At 42.9% G+C, this 23,001-nt stretch overlaps 1 protein-coding gene across 4 annotated transcripts in view; it reads left to right on the top strand.

Moving 5' to 3' along the window:
• SHANK3 (SH3 and multiple ankyrin repeat domains 3) overlaps positions 1 to 23,001 on the top strand; it is a 924,054-nt gene that overhangs the window by 798,168 nt on the left and 102,885 nt on the right. The gene's annotated exons all lie outside the window — the stretch shown is intronic.

A 23,001-nucleotide genomic window follows, 5' to 3' on the forward strand; every position in this document is an offset into this window, starting at 1 on the left:
CAAATGGAGGTAGAACATTTGCTATATAAGTTCTTGCATTATCAGGACTTATTATGGGAACCTGTGAAGACATTAACCCTTATACCAGGGGTCCCCAAAGTCCCTTCTTGAGGGCCGAATCCAGTTGGGTTTTCAGGATTTCCTCAATAAATATGCATGAGATCTATGTGCATGCACTGCTTTCAATGCATATTCATTGGGGAAATCCTGAAAACCCGATTGGATTGCGGCCCTCGAGGAGGGACTTTGAGATCCCTGTTTTAACTGGACCTGTGATTCATAACTTGCTCTAAATCAGGGGTCTCAAAGTCCCTCCTTGAGGGCCGCAATCCAGTCGGGTTTTCAAGATTTCCCCAATGAATATGCATTGAAAGCAGTGCATGCACATAGATCTCACGCATATTCATTGGGGAAATCCTGAAAACCCGACTGGATTCGGCCCTCAAGGAGGGACTTTGGAGACCCCTGCCTTATACCATATATTGAATGACAGCCAAAGGCTGGAAAACTTCGAAATATTGTATCTTGCCAAATTCCTTTGCTCTCAGAAAGGTGGGAAGCACACAGTCTAAGAGAATTAAACTCTTTACTGTTACAACCTGTTCGCAGTCTTTGGTCATCCAGTAACTTTGCAAAACAGCCTGCTGCAACTGGAGTGCATTCAGAAGAAGAGATTATAAATTATTGAAAGCTAGTGCTGCCAGTGAAAGCTTATAGCTTGAACATATTTCATGCCCTAGAAGGGTAACTCATGGTTATATGCAATAACTACCTATCATTTAGGGCAGGGGTATGGAACTCCGGTCCTCGAGAGCCGTATTCCAGTCAGGTTTTCAGCATTTCCCCAATTAATATGCATGAGATACATTTGCATGCACTGTTTTCAATGCATATTCATTGGGGAAATCCTGAAAACCCGACTGGAATACGGCTCTCAAGGACCGGAGATCCCTACCCCTGATTTAGGGGGAATTCATCAAAGGGTACTAACCCATTTAGCGTGTGCTAAAACACTATGATGTCCATAGCAATATAATGGGCATTTTAGGGCTCCTTTTACAAAGCCACGCTAGGGGTTTTATGGCACGCACCGGATTAGCGCGCACTAGCCGGAAATCTACTGCCTGCCCAAATCTATAAGTAAACAAAAGGAGGAGGGCGCGGCTAGCACGTGCGACAATTTAGCGCACGCTATTCCCCGCGTTAAGGCCCTAGTGCAGCTTTGTAAAAGGAGCCCTTAGTGCGTAAATCAGTTAGTGTCCCTTAATGATGGCATAGAGTTACCAAAAGGAGGAGCGCTGAGAGTTTCACGCAGATTGTGTGCTTCTATTGAAATACTATCTTTGCTGAAGAGTAATTAGTTAGTTAAGTAATCATAGGTAAGTATTTGAGTGGAGCTACTCTTTTTTTTTTTTTTTTTTAGTTCACATAGTTTATTGAGTTTTATAGTAATAAAACAGTGGCAACAGTGGTAGTGCTCCCAAAGAGGAGGCACAAAAATATAACAAGTATAAACACATGTCTAGTACATTCGATTGCGAAGAATAGTATGAGCTACATATGCATAAAATGTAAAGTAAAGTAAAAGAAAGCAACAAACGTCTAATAAATGGTAGATAAAATTCCAAATTTGAGTGAGAAACGTATCTAAAAGCAATATATGAGAAGCGAGGGAAATCTATAAGTAAACAAAAGAATAGCAAGCATGGAATTCACATATAATGAATAAAGTATCGGAATAAAGAAAGAGTTCAAAGGTCTGATTTACAATAATTAAGTAGCAAGGACCACATTTTGTTATAATTGGGTAATGAATTATGACGTTCTGCAATATACCATTCAAATTGAATATGCAAGCAGGCAGAATTCCACCAGTGACTCACATGTAACTTCGAGATGTCTTTCCAGTTTTGAAGGATAAGCTTAAGAGCAATAAACATCAACAATGTGAGCAGACGATCCTGATGTATAGGTAATGGAAAGGATAATGCTAGGGAGCCAGTAAGCAGAATATCATATGAAAAAGGATCTACTCTTTTGAGAAGTTGCTGGCTAAGGTTATTTAACATAAGCAATATGGTATTTGAAAATGAAGAGCAGCAGTCCAATAACAATAAAAACACTGAGGTCCTTTTACTAAGGTGCACTAACTCATTTAGTGCACACTAAATGCTAAGACATCCCTTATAGATTCCATGGAAACGTAAGAAGGTTCTTCTTCACCCAGAGAGTGGTAGAAGACTGGAACGCTCTTCTGGAGTCTTTCATAAAGGAAAACACCCTCCAGGGATTCAAGGCAAAGTTAGACAAGTTCCTGCTAAATAAGGGCATACGCTGGTAGGGCTAGAACCAGTAGGGCGCTGGTCTCTGACCAGAGGGCCGCTGTGTGAGCGGACTGCTGGGCATGATGGACCACTGGTCTGACCCAGCAGCAGCAACTCTTATGTTCTTATATTCCTTAGTGCATGCTAATCTTTGGCGTTTGCTAAGTCAGTGTACCTTAGTAAGAGGTCCCCATTAAAGAGCCAATATTCAAAGCCATTTAACCGGATAGGGGAGGCTGCTAACCATTTAAATGGCACTCAGATGGCAATCCAGGGATTTTCAGCTTTTCAAGTTGTATTGGGACTTGATGTACCACCACCCTAGGAGCAACCATTCAGAGTGTTGTATAAATAGTGACACTCGGATAGGGCTACTAAATATCCCCTCTAACTGTGAAAACAGAAACCAGAAACCAGCAATTTTGTAGGTGGTCCTGAAGCAAAGTCAACATTTAACTGGTCTGAAGTGATCAATAGTTTCTGGGCTTTGTGCGTTGTTAGGCTGAACGGCTTGATTGTTATTTGGTAGGGTCTTGGCTTCTGATTCTAGAGCTTCACGTGTGTTATATATTTTTTCATGGAAGAATGTAGAGAGGGTTTTGCTGTCCAATTTCATTTGTGGGGACTGATTAATCCCCTGTGAGAATGAAAACAGGTTTTTGGTTAGTGTGAAGATGGCCTTTGATCTGTTTGGGATCTTTGATAGTAGTTTGAAGAAATAGGTCTGTTTTGTCTCGTGTGTTGCTGATTTGTAGCCTGCAAGGAGCTTCTTCCAAGTGCAGGGCCTGATTAATGGGTTGGCCCAGTAGGCACATGCCTAGGACCCGAAACTGTCAGGTGGGCCCATTGAAGGAGGGCAAAAAGACAACTCACCTTGCAACGCGCCTCCCCCCCCCCGGCATCAACGACAACACACACACACACACCCCGGCATCAATGGCAATGCGGCCGCCTCTGCTCTAGGAAGGTCCCGCGATGACTGCATCTGCCAGTCCATCCCCTTCCGACATCACTTACTTCTTCTGGAACAAGTAAGTGACGTCGGAAGGGGATGGACCAGCAGACGCAGTCATCGCGGGAATTTCCTGGAGCAGAGTCAACCATGTTGCCATCGATGTCGTCAGCTGTTCTAACAATTTCTGCTTTCGGGCTGCCTTTTGCCAAGGAGCTCAGAGTACAGAGCCGGCAGCTTGCATTTGTTTGGAGGGAGAGAGAAAGGAGCATGGAAGGTTGGTGGAGGGAGAGAAAGGGGGCAGACGCTGATGGAATTGGTGTGCAGGGAAAGGGGAGAGAGACATTAAGGGGAAGGATACTGGATGGAATTGGGTTGGAGGGAAAGAAAGCGGGCAGATGCTGAATGAATTGGTGTGCAAGGAAAGAGAAGAGAGACATAAGGGGGAAAGATACTCAGACCATTGGAGGAAGGGAAGGGAAGAAGATGGATGCCAGACCAATGGGGGTGAAGGGAAAGATGGAAGGGGGAGGTATACAGTTTCTGAAAGTGGCATAAAAGGAGAGAAGATGCCATATAGAAGGGGCAGACAGTGGATGAAAGGAAGAGAGTGACAAGGAGGAAAGCAGAAACCAGAGAAGACAAAGGTAAAAAAAAAAAATTCTTTTTTGTTGGTTGTTTTTGTTTTTTTTGCTTTAAGGGACATGCATCACTATTTATGTTGTGTTGCATTGTATGCAGAGTCCAGCTTCTTGGTGGTTCAGTTTAATCTTTGTCTACGCATTTCTATTTTATCTCCCCTTTTACAAAACTGTAGAGCATTTTTTAGCTCTGGCCGTGGTGGTAACAACTCTGATGCTAAAAATCACACTACAGTTTTGTAAAAGGGGGGAGGGGTTAGTTTGTGATTGCATATTCCATACTAGGCGAAGGTGTTTTCTGTGTTCTGTTTGTTCGAAAGACATGGTTTTCTGTTAGGATTGACTGCAAGATTGATCTGTACTAGTCTGGCTTGTTTAGTTTTACAATGGGTGTATTGATGTTGTACTGCTCGCTGCAGTATGTAAGATGCTGCCTTTTTCTAGGTACACTCTTGTATGACGTGTGGATTGTTACTAAAAATCATGTTTTTCATACAGATGGGGGGGTGTCAAAAAATTATGGGCCCCGAGTGTCACATATGATAGGTATGCCACTGTGCTGGGGTTTTGCTTTTTCCCGTGGAATAAAAAAATGACACACTTGTGACATCGGTTTCTCCCCTCTCTCGCTCTGTGTTACTAATTAAAAATTATAAATAGTAATACCATTGAGCAGCAGCAGCAAGAAGGGAGCAGTGGCTGCCGTGCAGGGCAGGAGAAGGAGGAGGAGGCAGCAGCTGGATGTGGCACTGGGCGCAGTTCCGCGGGCTGCTCTGGGGAGGACTAGATTATAAAGTGAATCCCGTGGTGGTGTCTTTGGCTGGTTACAGCCCGGAGATCGAGGTGAGCTGCAGGTAAGCGAGGCTCTGCCCGGGGATCGAGTCATGGGATCCGGGGAAGGTGGGAGCTGCAGGAGGTAGGTGCTTCTCCTGTCTAGGGAACGCTGGCTGCAGACAGGGTGGTGGACGAGGACGTCGTGTTTAATATAGTAACATAGTAAATGATGGCAGATAAAGACCTGCCAGATAAAGATCCATCCAGTCTGCCTATAAGTTATACCCATTAAAAAATACATGATTAGATTAACTTGTCTCTTCTTTGAGGTGGGGCAGGGCTAGGGGGCCCAGTGTACTTGTGTGCCTAGGGGCCCTTGAAGAATTAATCCTACCCTGTCCAAGTGGATTTGTCCTTGCACCACATATTTTCTGCTTTTATGACTTTTCTTTTTTTTGCTCTTAGAGCTTTTGTGAACCAGGGAGATGAAAATGATCATGGGTTGGATTTGTTTCCTTTTCTTTTGTAAGACTCTCATAGAGTGATTTAATGCCCGTGTGCCAGGCTGCAGTTTTCTCCTCTAGGGAGCTGTTTGTGGGGTCTATCTTTGTCATTCGTTTCGGGTTCTTGAGGGAGGTTTCTAGGTGGATGGACTTTGGGTCAAATATAGCTTTGGACTGTGGTTTTTCATGGACTGTAGATAATTTGGCTTTAATGTGCAGATGAAGAGAGATTATGTGGTGGTTGGTCTAGGGAACTGGCTTGCTAGTGGGTGTGGCTGATTTGGAGGCAATTAGAGGTTCATCTGAGATAAAGATGAGGTCTAGCATGTTTCCAGAAGCGTGTGTGGGAGAGTTGACTAGTTGGAGAAATCCTAGATCTAATAGTGGAGTTTCATGGGGCACCTGTAGTATTTGGGTAGTCTGCAAAGTTGAAGTCACCTAGTATGATGACCTGTTTGTGTGTTATGGTTATATTGCTGATCATAGCTAGTAGTTCATCTAGAGTAGACCAAAGGGAGATGGGGGCTCGGTAGATCAGCATGAATGCAATCTTTTTATCATGACCTGTTGAGAAGATGAGGCATTCCAGGTCTTGTAGAGTCACGGAGTTTATGATGTGTGGGTTCAAGTTGGATTTGGTGATTGTGGCTCCTCCTCCCCTTTTCTCAAGGCCAGATGGGCATAGAACACCCAAGGTAGCCCCGTCATTAACTTTTATACATGTTTCCGTTATCAGGAGGATATCCAATTTGTTGTTGGTGATGTTTTCCACATTGCTAACATAATTTCTTACTAGAACTTTCATTGGAAGGGGGAAAGAAAACATTAGAAAGCAGCATTAATAATTACCTTTTCATTGTTCTCAGACCCACCCCTGGAGTAATGAAGGGGCATAATGAAAAGAAACGTCTAAGTCCAATCTGGACGTATAGCGCTGGATGCACAAAGTCGGCAGTGGTCAAATGTCCACTTTTGAAAAATACGTCTAGAATATTTTTCCCCCCGAAAATCGTCTATCTGGACGTCCAGGTCATTGATCATCCAGACCGCCAGTACGTCTATCTTTTTACCACATTTTCAACCAAATGCCCAGAACAAGACCTTATGGACGTGGGAGGGGCCAGCATTGCAATGGACCTGGCTACAAACCAGACATGGCTACAAACCAGACATGGCTACAAAGTAGTGGAGCATCTTACAGGGCACTGCTGTGAACTTCACAAAAAGGGTGCCACATAAACATCTCACCAGAACTCCATTATAGGTTATGGTGAGTCCCCCCCCCAAAAACCCACTATACCCACCTGTCTACAATCCCATTAACCCTTATGGCTGCAGGTGGCACCTATATGGTAGTACAGTAGGGTGTTTTGGGTTTTTTTTTGGGGGGGGGGGTTGGTGGGCTCACATTTTCCACCACAAATGTAGTGGTTGGAGTGGCTTATGGGCCTGAGTCCCCTTCTCTGTGGTTCACTAGCCCACCCCCCAGGTTATTTGGGAGACCTGTATGCAGATCTACTAGGCTTTCCATACTAGGTGCTGTTGTTCTGGAGATGGGTATGTGTGTGTGACAGGATCAGTGAACACTGGGGGAGTGTGTGGGGGGTCTTTACTTTGTCACTGCAGTGGTTATCTGGTCACTTTGGATAACTTTTGGGCACTTATACTTGTTTTTTCATCATCTAAGTCACTGTTCTTCAACCACCGGTCCGCAGAAAATTTCTGCCAGTCCGCACAGGACTTGCGAGATTGAGTCGGCAGTTAAATTTCCTGCCAACTGCGGTAGTGTTGGAAAACTGCTGTTCCTCCCATCCTCGGGCAATCAAAACAGGCTGCCGACGTCGGGCCTTCCCTCTGTGAGTCTCTCCTGTTCGGAAACAGGAAGTTGAAACAAAATAGGCGGGACTCAGAAAGTGAAGGTCCCGATGTCGGCAGCCTGTCTAGATCGCCGCCCCTGCCAAGTTGCTGAAGAGGGCTGCGGGGAAGGTGCAGGTGGGAGGGAGAGCGCTGCAGGTGCAGGTGGAAGGGAGATGGTTAGTGTGTGCAGGAGCAAGATCCTAGGGAGCCTTTGACAGTGCCTGTCTCCCCTCCCAGCAGCTCTCGTACTTGCCAGGGCAGTGATTTATCGGCAACTTCCTCTTTCCTCAGAGGCGGCAACGGACCCAAGGCTGCCTAAATAAATCGCTGCTGCAGGCAAGTACTGCTGCTGGAAGGGGAGGAAGCCACTGTTGGAGGCTGGGAAGCTGCTGGATAAAGGAAGAGCTGCTACTGGACCTGAAGGGAGGTAGAAAGAGAGATGATGCTGGGAGGGGAAGAGGGAAAGGGATGGGAAGAGAGTTACTGTTGGATAGGGAGAGAAGAAAAGGGAGAAGGACAAAAGGAAGGAAACAGCTGGCAGGGAGATTACAGGAGGGGAAGGGGGTCAGGGTGGAATGGAGAAATCAGATGAGGGAAAGGGGAGAGAGAGGAATGAGAAAGTAGAGAGAGATTGATGCTGGAAAGGGGATCAGCAGAGAAATGAGAGAAGGATAAAGATGCTAGATCTGGTGTAGGAGAGATAAAAATGAAGAAAGCAGTGAAGCTGGAATGAATCATGTAAAAAGGAGAGAGGAGGCACAGGCTGGGTGGAAAGGGGAGAGGGGCATAGAAAGAAGTCAGATACATATGGAAGGGGGAGAGGGCAGACAGTGGATGAAACGGGCAGATGCTGGATTGAACAGACAGGGCAGACGCTGGAAGGAAAAGATTGAAAAGAAGATGAAAGCAGAAACCAGAGACAACAAAAGGTAGAAAAAAATAATTGTATTTCTATTTTGTCATTAGAATATATCAGATTTGAAATATATATCCTGCTAGAGACATAACTGGAGACTGCAATGCTTCTTTAGCTTCCAGCTTGCTTAGGGCTCTCTCGGACCAGGGGTCACTCACCTAACACTATTCCTGTCACTATTCCTGTGACTGCAGTATTCTGTTAGCATGATATTTCTGTGTAGCATTCTGTAATAACTTGGCTTGTTCAGTTTTCTTGATAGTAGAGGGGATATATGTGAAGGGGAGGGGAGACAGGGGTTTTGTTGGTCCTTGCTCTGTATATTTGTATTTATAAAATCACAATTGTACAGAATATTGTTTCTTTTTATACTTTAATAAAATACATTCAATATAAAATCATAACTGCGGCTTGTGCAGATGGGATCAGATGGTTTGCGGGAACCGAGCTCATGGAGACGGGGCGGAAATGTTTTTATAAAATTTCAGTCTTAGTAGTTTGCCGGTCCACAAAATAATTCTTTTATTTCTTCCGGTCCACGGGTGTAAAAAGGTTGAAGAACACTGATCTAAGTCACAACGTATAAGTTCTGTCCAGGAAGTCTCGTAAAACCTTCGATTATCCCTGCAGAATGACTAAGTCTAGGTCTGCCTACATCCTGTCTACTTCCTGCCCTAACCACTCCTCTAGATATGCCCCTTTTAGCTCTGGGTGCATAGCAGCATTCAGAAGCTTAAAATGTCCCTGGATACATAAAAAAAATAGGTTTGATTATCGGCACTTGGACGACCTGTCTTTTAGGTCATCCAAGTGCCGACTTGGGCAAATTTTTATTTTTATTTTTTTTAATTATATATTTATTGAATTTTTCAATATAATCAAACATAAACTTGTACAGAAAGGAAATTCAGCAAGAAATTAATACAAATGAAAGCATATATAAAAGAATATCAAATATAAGCATAATTTCAACTCAAGTCCTCAATCAGATCCAAGAAGGGTAATAGGCGAATCAAAGTAATTATTTAACCAAGCAATAACTAGTTGAATGAGATTAAAGCACCCTTTCTTAAGCTAAGCACTCTACTTTCTCCAGACATGCAGTTGAGAGAAAGGTTGTCAGTTGAGATGGCTCAAAGAAAACATATTTATGAGAACGATAATTAATTACACATTTACATGGATGTCGCAAGTAAAAGGTCGCCCCCAGGGATATAACACCAGGTTTCCTTAACAAAAATTCTCGTCTCCTTCTCTGCGTATCCTTAGCCAAATCTGGGAACATCTGAATTTTACAACCTAAAAATTATTTTTGTTTATTTTTAAAGAAAAGTCTCAGCAACCAATTTTTGTCTGGTGCGAGAGTTGGGCAAATTTTTAGACGTGTTTAAGTTTCGATTATGAGCCCCTTGGGGTTTTAAAGTTCAGATGATGTCATCAAGCTGCATTCTCTGCTCCATATCATTTCATAACAAGTGTAAAAGCACAAAGTACGGTGTTGTGAGTGATAAAATCCTAAAAGTAATACTCCATACACAAGCAAAGTGCAACATAATGAATCAATCAAAGTCGTCTTACAACAGAGGACCAAATATATCATGCAAATATACAATTAGGGACCCTTTTACTAAAGTGTGGTAAGTTTTGCTCTTACCCTGCATTTAACGCAAAAAGGAATGTGCAGTAAGTACAAATCCCACTCACTCCTGCCCCTTGTGACTGACTGTAACATACACGGAATTGTTTGTGCCTAAATGTTATATATATATATAACCAGTTAGGCTAGTATTCTAAAGGAAAATAGTCACCTATGTGCCCTGTTATAAAACAGTCCTATAAACATATAACTATTAAGCATTACCATAGCAACCATTTTTTAAAATACAGTTGCTGTCTCTACTGAATATTTGACCCAAGTATTAATGCAATCTCTTGACATTTTTAAATATGCTTTAATTGAATCTTTTAAAATGTAATTAAGATTTGAGGTTTAAAGCAAAATTTAATTAACACAGATAAATGAATTAACACACACTACCATACATTTAAATGAGTCGTATTAACATTTTGTGTGTGTGTTAGCAGCTCATTTAAATTTATTTATTTTAGGTATTGAAATACTGCCTTTCAAAGTTATCTAAGTGGTTTACAATCAGAAATTCATGCATTTTCCTTATCTGGTCTTTTGGGCTCACAATCTCTCTAATGTACCTTGTGCAATAGAGGATTGAGTGACTTGCCCGAGGTTACAAGGAGCAGTGTGGGATTTGAACCCACAACTTCATGGAGCTGAGGCTGTTGCTCTAACCACTCCACCTCCTAATGTTTAGTTTGCAAATGTACCTTCACTTCAGAAAATTGTGCTTAATTGTTAGCACTCCATTAATGCACAGTTGTTGTAAGTACCTGCATTAATGCATGCATTTGCATTAGCTCTCTAGTAAATAGGCAGTTTAGTAGCGATGATAATACAGCAATTCAAGTTTATTTAATCTTTGATATACCATTTATCAAAAACATACCTAAACGGTTTACAATTATCAAAATATTGTTAAAATAAAATAAAAACTTTCCTTAAATTGTTTAAAACTGATAGTTTTCCTGGTCCATGGAAGGTCATCCTTTTCTCTAGTTAATTTCTAAGTGAAAGAAGCTGTCCTGAGTGTACAAGCATCAGCTACTTATGCCAGTGAATCAAAGAAGCTGCTATACCCAAGCCTTTTCAATTGATAAGCAGTTGATTCCTACATGGCTGCTACAGGGAGAATCTCTTTTAGGAATTAGCAGGTGAACTGAAACTAGAAAGGAGAAAGATGGTAAAAAAAGATGATATGTGGGGAAGAAAGAGTAGAATAAGATATTTATGGAAGAGAGTAAGCCTGAATGTTGAAAAAATACTTCCTACCATATATACTCAAATATAAACCGGAATTTTGGGGCCAAAAAATTGGCCCAAAAATGGGGGTCCCGGTTTATATTCAAGCCAATATACCCCCTTCCAAAATTATTGCAGGCAGCCACCACCGCCAGGCTCTGCACCCTGCTGCCCTCCCTGTCTCCTAGCCTCATACCTCTACTGCCGATCGTCAGTGGAGGTGCAGCGGGCAGGAGCGAACTTTCCACGTTCCTGCCCTGCTGTTAACTGGCTGCCGTGAGTGTCTTCGGCCTCTGAGAAGCACGAGCAGGTGGCGCTGCTGCTCAGTACTGAGCGGTTTCCTTAATGGTTCCCATGAATTTGCAGGAGCCATTAAGGAAGCCGCTCAGCACTGAGCAGCAGCGCCAAATCGCACGCCTACTCGTGCTTCTCAGCGGCCGAAGACACTCACGGTAGCCAGTTAACAGCAGGGCAGGAACTTGGAAAGTTCGCTCCTGCCCACTGCACCTCCACCGGCGATCGGTAGTAGAAGTATGAGGCTAGGACAGGGAAGACGGCAGGGTGCAGACTAGAGCCTGGGAGGGAGGGAGGGTGCAGAGTCTGACGGGGAGGGAAGGAAGGGTGATGGGTGCAGAGTCTGACAGGGGAGGGATAGAAGGATGGAAGGGGGCTGGGTGCAATGTCTGACAGGAAGGGTGCTGGATGCAGTGCCTGACAGGGAAAGGAAGGAAGGGGGCTGGGTGCAAAGCCTGACAGGGGAGGGAGGGAAGGGTGCTGGGTGCAGTGCCTGACAGGGGAAGGAGGGAGGGAAGGAAGGGTCCTGGGTGCAGAGCCTGACGGGAGGAAGGAAGGAAGGAAGGGGGCAGGGTGCAATGCCTGGCAGAAAGAGTGCTATGTGCAGAGCCTGACAGGGCAGGGCACTTGAATATTATATTCGAGTCAACCATTTTTTTCCCCTCCTTTTGGGGGGAAAGGGGGGGTCTCGACTTATATTCAGATCAACTTATATTCGAGTATATAAGGTAATTAGATGTAGCTTTTTGCAAAGAAGATGCACAAGCTTTATTTACTTTTCTGAGAGAAGCAAATGTGGATGCGTTGAACCTATTTAATTAAACCAATTTCAAGGATCATTATCAAGAACATTCATGTACAATGCTTAAGGTCTAAGAAGGAAAACATTTCTTCCTTTAGTTTTTTTCTGCATCCAGTTTAATGAGGCATCCACTTTGATCTGAAACCACAATGGACCTTGACTGCCCATCTTCTATGGTTTCTTCAAGAAAAATTGCTAAGTATATGAATCTAGTCAAAAACATGATCCAGAACTGCTCAGTGATCAACATTCTGAATGAATATTATTTAGTTAAAGGTTATATAAAACTAATTTAATTAATGAAGTCGACACAAAGACATTAGGCCAGGCTTAACTTTGTAATACATCCTCCGAGACAGAATGGCACCCTGTGCAACAACCCCCCTAGCTATCGAGTTTATTTTTCCTGCATTCTAATATCAACAGTATAACTCAGTTATTCTAATTATATGAATGCTTGTATGTAGAGATTTATTGCTACACACAATCAGATTATTGACTCCTGATGCAGGTACTCTTGCCGAAACACAGCAATGTTGATTCTTGTCTCTCCCATTGTTGTAAGGCATTGATAACAGCATGGACTGTTTCATATTTTTAATTAGTTGATGAATAATGGAACAGTCTCCCTTCCCCTCTCCGCAATTTGAGCCCCCTTCTACCATTCCGTAAGCATCTGAAGACCTGGCTCTTCTCCAGAACGTAACCCCGTCCCGCTCCTGGCACTCTCACACCAACCTCTCTTCTCTCATACTTATATAATTCCACTGGAGTTCCGTTCCTTCCCTAACCATGTAAACCGTGTCGAGCTCCATCTGCGGAGATGATGCGGTATATAAACCCAAGATTTAGATTAGATTAGATTAGATTAGAATAAATTACAGTAGTATCTCACATCTTTGGACTTTTGGGGGTTCCCCTTTTATTCTCATTTTTCAAGAGTGAAAAAGGGATAAATTTCTGGCTAATGCAAAATTTGTGTCTGGAATTATGTGTCCTAAACGACAATTTTATGGTCTATTGTATGTTATGCTGGAAACCAACATGCTGCTTGGCAATGAAGACCTTGTAATCAGCGTTGCATATATACAGCACTGATGACTAATTAGCCACCTACTAGTAGCACCGTGCTCCTGAGATTTCATGCTTGGATGGGATATACAGTTTCCTTGAATTGTTGGTTTTAATAGCCAGGATGACTGAGGGCAGGATGAACAAAGCTCCGTCAATCCAGTCAAAAAAAATACCAGGTTGGGAGCAATCTACTTTTACCAGGCTATGCTCACTCAAAGTACATGCAAATCATATGAAGTAGGAGAGGGCAAGGGAAGCCCCGATTAGCTAATTATGCCTCTGGAGCTGGCAAGAGATCCACGAATCAGCTGAGCTGGCAGACATTGCTCTCCCCTCTTCCAACTCTCAGATAATGGCAGCTCTAGAGCTGTCATCAGCTGGGGGAAGGAGAAAGGCAGTTAGCTGCAGGCTGGGGGGTGTTTTGTTTTGGTTTTTTTTTTTTTTAGAGGGGCACAGCTGTTGTGCGTGTTGTTTGAGCACACAACAGCTACCAGCAGCTCTGGAGATGCCAGAAAATTTCCCCTGTAAAAGGGGGAGGAGCACATTCCCTTTAGTGCACCACAAGGAGAGTTAGAATACTAATGAGCTCCTTGTAATGCATTTGCTTAGGGTTCTCAGTGGCTGCTATGAGAATCAATAGCAGCCACGGAGAACCCTTATGTGCATTAGATGCTGTGTTTCCATAACAGTAAGACTGCTTTATTGAGTCTTACTGGCACGGACAGCTTTTGAGCATCGGGACCCGAGTGATTTCAGTCCAATTGTACAGTGCTGGTCAGGACTGAGTAGATAAATAAAGCTACCCATATACCAAATGGTGCAGGGATTCAGTAAAATTACCTAGTTCTAGTATTCCCACCTAAGGATGATGACAGATAGCTTAACCAACTTAATGAGTAAAGTATTCTGAAGTGCTCCTTTTCCACTAAGTAGAATCCTCTGAATAGCATCAGGTGTCACTTAAGGATACTCCTCCTTCAAATCTAGGCTCAACTCAATCATTCTGCCTGGAATATGCACTAATGAGACTCCAGAGATAAGAGGACACTTTGAACGCATCATTATATGCTGGAGATGAAAGAGAAATTGCCTTCATGCTTCAGTATCATCAGAAAGGGTTCAGAGTCAGTATCAGTCCACAGTTTTCTGGCATTAGTACCACACATGGCTTACCTTCCTCAGACTGGGACTGAGTGTGGCTCAACAATGCTGGACCACTTAGTTTTATCAAAAGACCAGCTTGGCAGTGAAACAGTATGGAGTAATTTAGATATAATTGCATGTCTGCTCCTGGAATTTAGGTTCATTTTATTGCAGTGATTTTTTTTTATTTATTGAATAGACCAGCTAAATGCAAAACCACAGGTAGATCTTCCATCCAAAGACTAAGGGGCCCATAATCGAAACAGAAATATGTCTAAAAACCCACCCAAATCGACACTTGGACGATCAAAAAGACAGGTCGTCCAAGTGCAGATAATTGAAACAGGTTTTTAGACGTAGCCAGAGACTTTTTAGGCCTTTGAATCCCACTGCGCTCCCAGAGCAGAAAGGGGCATTTTTGAAGGAGTGGTTAGGGCAGGATGTGGGCCGACCTAGACTTACCCCCCTCTTCAAAGAAACTGCGATAGCTGTTTTTAGCTGGGTGAGCCTACACAGCTCCCAACACTCATAGAGTTCCTATGAGCATCGGGAGCAGCTTGGGCCATTCAGTGCGGCTCTCTGAGCTACAAACTGCTAGCGCAATTTAATAGAAAAGGGGGTTAGCCATACTATAGGGATAATCGAAAGTTTAACGAGGCTGCCTAGATGGAACTTATATGTTGTGACTTAGGCGATCTAAAAATGGGTCTAAGTGACCAGATAACCACAGCAGACACAAAATACAGACCCCCACATATTCCCCCAGTGATCACTACCCCCCTCCCACCGCCATAAAAATCAGACTAAAAATGTAGAACATCAGCACCTGGTATAGGTAAGCCTAGTTGAGCTGCACAGAGGTGGCTTAAGTAGTCGGGGGGGTGGGGCTAGTAAACCATAGAGAGGAGGACCCAAGCCCATAAGCCACTCTAACCACTGCATTCATGGTGGAAAATGTGAGTCCACCAAAAAACCCCAAAACCTACTGTACTGCAATATAGGTGCTACCTGCTGCTATAAGGGCTGTTGTAGACAGGTGGGTATAGTAGGTTTTGGGGGAGTTATGGTAAGATGTTTATGTGGCACTCTTTGTGTGAAGTTCACAGCAGTGCCCTTTAAGATGCCCCACTACTCTATTGCCATGTCTGGGTGGCCAGCCCATTACATTGCTGGCCCCTCCCACATCCAAAAGGTCTTGTTCTGGGCGTTTGGGACTTGGATGATTTTTTTGGATGAGAATGTAGTATAAAGATAGACGTAGTGGCGGTCTGGACGATCAAACGCCTAGACGGTACAGGTAGACCTTTTTTTTTTTTTTTTTTTAAGTATACTTTAGACATATTTTTCAAGAATGGACTTTGGACACTGCTAACTTTAGGTAACTAGCGCCCTAGGCCCAAAATGAACATTAGCAGGGTGGTCAATTCTGGATGTGTTTCAGCTGAAATGAGGAAGTCCACTGATAGAAATTAGAGATTGTAAATATCATGTTCACTGGAGCAGAGCCTCATCAAATAATTTTTCTGAGTTTTTACTCCTGGCAGAATTCTATGCAAAAAATTTCAAAATTCTGTGTACAAAATTGGCAAGTTCTGCAAGTTTATTTGTTAAAATTTAAACAATATTTTTGCTAATTATTATCCATATTCTGTTTAAAACATTTAAAATAAAATGTTTTTCTTCTACCTTTGATGTCTGTATGTTTTATTTTTCTATCATGTTGGTTCCAGTTTTACTTTTCTGCTTTCATGTCATCTGTTAACTCTCTTTCAAGTGGCTGCTATCCATTTGTCTTTTTGCCTCTCTCCTGTCTATTCCCTCACTACACCTGCCTCCAACATAATGATCATTCCTTTTTAGCTCTTTTCTTTCTCTTTCTTACACTTCTTCTCCTCTTTTTCACTTTTCAGCTACCTATCAAATTTCCATCTTCTCTCCCATTCCCCATCTCATTCCTTCCTCAGCCCTCCATTCCCTTTCATCTTCACTGTACCCCCATTACCATATTTCTTCCATCTTTAGTATTTATCCTCTCATTTGTTTCCTTACCACCCTCTTCTTCCCTGCAGCAGCATCTTCCTTCCTCCAACCTTATAGCCCAGGATCTGCTCCTTCTTCCTTTTCTCCCCACCCTCATAACCTGAAATCTCCCTCTTTCTTCTCTCTTCACTCCTGCACTCTCCCATGGTCCAGCATTTCTACCATTCTCTTCTCTCACTCCCATTGTCAGGCATTTCTCCATTCTGTTCCAACATCTCCCTCCTTCTCCCCCTCCACTTCCAGTGTATCTCTCCCTCCCTCTCATCTACCTCCACATCTAACCTCCCTCTCTCTCTCACTTCTCTGTGTCCCTCCCCCACATGCAGCATGCTCTCCCTTCCTTTCTTCCACTGCCATATCCAACATTTCTGTTTCTTTCCCACTGTCCACCATCTCTCTCTCTCCTTCTACCTTTTAACCTGGGTCAAACTTTTCTATCCCCTTCTATGCACCATCTCTCTCTCTTCCTCCCCTCCATTCTCATGTGCAACATTTCACCCTCTCCCCTCACCATGCATGTCTCCCTCCCCTCCCCCTGTGCCAGTATCTTTCCTTCCTCCCACCCCTCCCCTGTGCCAGCATCTTTCCTTCCTCCCTTCCCTGTACTCTTCTCCCTTGTAAGGCTTGCTTCATCAGGTTGCAGTATCGGCAGCAATTCCCACATACTGCCTGCCGCTAACCTGAAAGCCTCCCCTCTGCCGCTGAGAGACTTCCAGGTTAGCAGCAGGCAGCATGTGGGAATCGCTGCCAATACCATGACCCAATGAAGCTGATATCATCTGAGATTCTGTGCGGGAAAAGGGGAATTCTGTGTGACTGAAATTCTGTGTTGCGCAATCATGCAGAATTCTGCCAGGAACAGCTTATTTCCAAAAGACATAGGTGTGCTATCCTAGGTGCCAAGCTTAACATTTTCACAAATTTAAGAAACAATTACAATTTATCCTTTGAACATAAGAACATAAGTCTTGCCATACTGGGACAGACCAAAGGTTCATCAAGCCCAGTATCCTTTCTCTAATAGTAGCCAATCCAGGTCACAAATACCTGGCAAAATAGCAAAGGAGTAAAACAGATTTTATGCTCTCTATCCTAGAAAAAAGTAGTGGATTTTCCCATCCATTTTAATAAAAGCTTATGGGCTTTTCTTTTGGAAAATTATCCAAACCATTTTTAAACCTTGCTAAGGTTTTCAGGTCAGAGTTAAAATTCTTATGGGATAGATTACTGTGAAGAAGGAGTGGAAGACTATTCCAAACAGACAATGACAGAAAATAGAAATGAAAACGCTCAACTAGAGTCAACCAGGTATTCTGCTTTCTGCCGAAAACATGCAAATATGTTTCAGATCCCTGCCAGAATCTTGACAAAATCAGGAAGGCTTGTAAAAAGGTGAAAGGAATTCATGTGGGTATTGGACTTGATAGCTGCAGGGAATTGTTACAGGTAAGGATTCCCAGATGGGTAATATAACAGCATTTGCAAGCTGAGAAAAATGTAGTAGGGTATTTATTATTTGAATGAGATGCTTGCATAATACACTGTGCATGTAACAACCGGACCACCCATATTGCTTGACTTAAGAACTTTAAGCCCCCTTTTATCAAGCTGCATTAGGATTTTTTTATCGCTGGCTCCTGCAGTTAAAGCTCTGACATTCATAGGAATTCTATGAGCATCAGAGCCTTTACCGCAGTGGCCGGCAATTAAAAAAAAACCCTAATGAGGCTTAAATTTGGCTAAATTTTCAATTTGCTAGGAGGATGTATTTATTTACTCACCTTTTTAAACCATTTTCCTGGTTAAAATGTTGCTCCAAATGGTTTACAAAATCACAAAAAGAATGCAAAATATTTAAAACACCAATAGTCCTTCCTACAAAATATATATCTAGACATAAGCATCAAATAATCAGGCTAACCTGGATATAGTTTTTAACTTTCTTCTGAATACCACAAGGTTTGTCCCTAACCTATTCCATAATTCTATCTATCTATCTATCTATCTATCGTGTTTACAACTGCATGTAGTTTAAAATGCAGCAATAAGACTCATATACAGTACAGACAATGGAAATTGGAACACCTTCAGTCCTACCATATGAAACTACATTGGCTGCCCATAACAGAAGGATCAAGTGTAAATTAGGTATCCACATGCTGAGGAAAGTAAGATCCTATTTTCGCCAACAACATTTCGCTGTCCTTGTCCAATCCATCATCCTCTCCAAACTAGACTACTGCAATGGCATCTACTTAAGCCTATCAAAAAAAAGTCTTCAAAGACTCTAGCTAATCCAGAATACTGCAGCCAAGTTGATCTTTGCAAAACGCAAGTCTGACCATGTCTCCCCACTCCTAGCCAAACTTCACTGGCTCCCAGTGATTTCCAGAATCCATTTCAAATGCTCCTGCCTGGCTTTTAAGATCATTCATGGCATCCTTCCTCCCTTAATCCCACTATCTTATAACTCCTCGAGTCCTGACTCTACAGACCCGCCCAAAGGTATAAACTATCCTTCCCCTCTCTGCACGGTATTCACTATGCAGGCAAACTGGGAAAATCCCTTCTCTTCAGAATCACAGGTCTTTGGAACGACCTTACTACCCCGCTGCGGAACCTGGGTTCCCTCCAATTATTCCGCAAGCAACTGAAAACCTGGCTTTTCACTAAAATGTAATTCTATCCCCTCTTACTATTCTCTTCTATATATAAGTTCATGTAAACCTTTTTTTTTTTCCTTCTCTTCCTATATTTTAAGTTCTTGTAAACAGTGCCAAGCTCCACATCCATGGAGATAATGCGGTATATAAACTTAAGGTTTAGTTTAGTTTAAGATCCTGAGAGGGAATGTCCCTGACTACCTAACAGAGTTGGCTATCCTACTCCAAAAGAACTACGTTATCCATCCAATGTCAATTGGCAAAATACTGGACACTGACTACCACTTACACTATGATCTTGTGACCATTATCTCAGGTTCAGAATACTCTTAAAAGCATTTCTGTACCAAAACAGGGAGCCAGCTCTGAAGTAACAGAAATGTTAATTGTAAAAACCCATTTCTGAACTGTTTAATGCAACTTATGGGACATGACGATGACCTACTTGGACTTGTAACTATGGGCTCCTTTTACTAAGGTGCGTTAGGGCCTTAACGCGTGCTAAATTGCTGCAAGTGCTAGGCCTTAATGCCAGCATTGAGCTGGCGTTATTCTAGAAGCATACCGTGCGGTTTAGCGTGTGGTAATTTTGTGCGTGCGCTAAAAACGCTAGCGCACCTTAGTAAAAGGAGCCCATGTATGTATTTGTAACTATGACTTAACTATCACCCTTCTTTACTAACGCGTAGCACGGGTTTTAGCGCCGGCAGCGGTGGTAACTGCTCCAACGTTCATAGAATTCCTATGAGCGCTGGAGCAGATACCGCCATTGCCAGTGCTAAAACCCGCGCTATGTGTCAGTAAAGGAGGGGGGTATATTAATAGTCGTACTGATCTACCTGTGCTAACAGCTCAGGTGAATGTCCGTGTCAAACTGTCCATTGTAACTTCCTGGGGAACTGACCTTGAACTGAACAGGTAAAAGCAGAATAGAAAACCTGATTAACTTAACATAACGTAACCTATTTTCTGTCACTGTCTATTTGGAATAGTCTTACATTCCCCCTTCGCAGTAATCTATCCTTTAAGAATTTTAAATCTGACCTGAAAGCCTGGTTGTTCAATAAAGCTTACGCTCACATTGATTGATCTTTGAGACTTCTAGATGCAAGACTCCACAACCCACCTCCTATCTTGATCTTCCTCCTTGTCTCCCTTCCCCTTTCCTCCCCCTAGCTTACATTCCTTTTTCTTTCTCTTGTCTATGTGTTTTTATGTTTCTTTCTTGTCATTAATTGGAGTTCCTTTTTATAATTTTAGTTATTATATACATTTATTTTATTTTATAGTTTGGTATGTACACTACTCCGTTCTGTCAGTCAATGTGAGCAGTAGTGACTTTAAAATAAACCATAGTTTGGGTTTCTCTTTCCTACATGCATCATTTTGCAAAGGTCATCTGTCATTTGGATGCACAGTCTCAATAGGTCGTCTCGCAATTTTTCACTGTCCTTTTGCAATTTAACAACTTTAAATAACTGTGTCATCAGCAAATTTAATTACCTTACTAGTTATTTCCATCTGTAGATCATTTATAAAAGCAGTGGTCCCAGTACAGACAACTGGAAAACCCAGAGTCTTTGATACCCTTCCAAACTCCCCTTCCTCCACCAGTGGTCAAAGATCCCTCTCCCCCACCAGGTCCCCCATCCCTGTGTGTTGGTAAGTCCCCCAGCCTACTTAAATACCTGGTGGTCCAACAGGGGGAAGGGGCGTTGGGGGAGCAGGAAGTACTGTGAGCTTCTGAAAGAGGTCATGGCATACATTTTAGCAGGTGCCGGCAAAGGTGCAGGAGCTAGGGGGCTGTACTCCTGCCTCCGTAACATCCCTACCCCCCCCCCCCAACTAGACCACTGTATATTTAGGTAGGCTTGGGGGGGCTATATACACATGAAAGGTAGGGAGCATGGTGGGAGGAAGCATTGTTGAGGGAGATGGGAAGGGGATCAAGGGCTCGGGAGGGGGGATTTTTTAATTTATTAAATGAAGGAAGGGTTATGCAGCTGGCCCAATGTTCAGTTAGGGGCTGTATAACTCTTATGTAGCCCCAGCTGAATATCAGCCAGCCCACATAAGCTCTGGGTGATCATACCGCCCAAATGATCTACTGAGATTCATTGCTGGTGCCTGCACATGGCTCAGCACTGAATATTGGTGGATAATTTAACTGGTGATGATCAGGTCTTAAAAAATGCTGACCGTGATGACTGAATATCAGAAGGAATATATAAAAACTTATATAAATATTATATAAAGGTACTTATTTTATACCTAGGACAATGGTTAATTGACTTGCCCAAGTCAGTTAACCCTCTATTGTCCTAGGTGCAAAACAAGTAGCTACATATAATATGTAAATCACTTTTATTATAACTACAGAAAGGTGGTATCAAATCCCATCCCTTTCTTAGATCTTCTCTCTGGGTTCTCCATGGGGTTTCATGTAGCTCTGCTGTCTCTGAATGATGGGAATGTTTCTGAACTACCACTTTGTCAATGTCAATTATACTGATTAAAATTTCTGTAACTAACCAGGCACTAGACAGGAGAAATGAGAAAAGCATCTTGAAAGACAGAGAAACTAAATCAGTAGAGCTTTCATTTATTGGATAGGACCTGCTGAAGTTTCTCCTTGGGGTTTCTGTCTCAGAATTTTCTTTTTGTCAGATTCATCATCTTAAAGTTCCTTGAAGGCAGCAGACCAGTTTTTATTCCAAAGTACTTTCTTATTGGTAATGTTTGTAATATATCCATGTATAACACTAAAATTGTCATAGTTGGCAGAAATGAATAAAACATTTAACTACATTAACCTTCCCCCACTTCCCCTCATCCCTCTCCCTCCCTTTATCCTCCCTCCTTTCAGTTTCTATCCTCTAAACATCTTCGGGGTAATATTCAGCCAGTGACAGTCAACTTTTTTTAAAATTTTGACCATGACTAGCTAATTAGCCCCAGATATTCAGTGCCAGGCTATGTAAGGGCCCTGGCACTGAACATCTGTGACTAATTGTCCCGCATAAGGCAATTATGTGAACCCTGACTGAATATCGGATGGCAACCACATAACTATTTAAAAGGTGTCTGGAACCCTTCAAACCCCTCCTGCCCCCCTTCCAAAAAATATCCCTGACACCTGCACAATTATTTAAAAGATGTATGAAGCCCTCCAAGCCCCCTCTTCCCTTCTCAGCCTATGACATTAACAATCCCTCTCTCCCAGAATGTACCTCCCAACACTCCCCCCTCAATCTGGCTGGACCTCCCTGGGCCTACCTTAGCTCCCTGTTGATCCAGTGGGGGGTAATAAGGGCAGGAGCACGTTCCACTCACTTCCGCCCTAGTACAGCATCTTCAAAATGGCTGTTACCATGAGGCTGCCATGAGAGGCTGTGGTAGCTATTCTGAAGATACTGCCACTAGGGGCAGGAGCAAGTGGGTTTTGCTCCTGACCTCTTTGTTCCCACTGAATCACTAGAGAGCTAAGGTAGGCCCAGGGAGGCCTTGCCAGACCATGAAGATTGGGGGACATTCTAGTGAGAGGGGGATTATTAATGTCTCAAGTTAGGGGGAAGGGGAAGGGACGGAGGGGGATCGGAAGGCTCCAGACACCTTTTAAATAGTTATGCAAGTGTCAGCAAGATTCATAGCCAGCACTTCCATAGCCAAGCAGACTAATTTAGGACAGATTTTGAGCTGTCTTCAATTTCTCCACTTAGCTATGCAGGTGGAGAAATTACCGACACCTGCATAACCTTCGACTTCCCTCCTCCCCAGTGGTGCTTCCTGTACTACCCCTGAGATGTCCATTTTTTTATATGACTGGTTAGAGCCAATATTCAGTGGTATTGCCAGTTAGTTGCCACTGATTATCGGCAGTTGGGTAATCATGAGCCTCTCCTGCCCGCGTAAATCTCTTTGAATATTGGGTGGTCCATTTTTAGGTTGTCAAACTTCATTGAAGTACTGTAGCCTTCTGCAGTCCATAAGTCTGCCATAAGAAGCACAAAGGCAAAGTCAAAATAGTTCCTCACAATCTAAGATCGCAATACCTAATTTTTCTTGAAAAATCTTCCATCGTCTATATTTCATTGTTTAAGAATGTTGTGTGGTTTCTATTATTGCACAGTTTCATACTGTATT

The sequence above is a fragment of the Geotrypetes seraphini genome, chromosome 9 (genome assembly GCF_902459505.1).
Source record: "Geotrypetes seraphini chromosome 9, aGeoSer1.1, whole genome shotgun sequence".
Taxonomy (NCBI): Eukaryota; Metazoa; Chordata; class Amphibia; order Gymnophiona; family Dermophiidae; genus Geotrypetes; species Geotrypetes seraphini.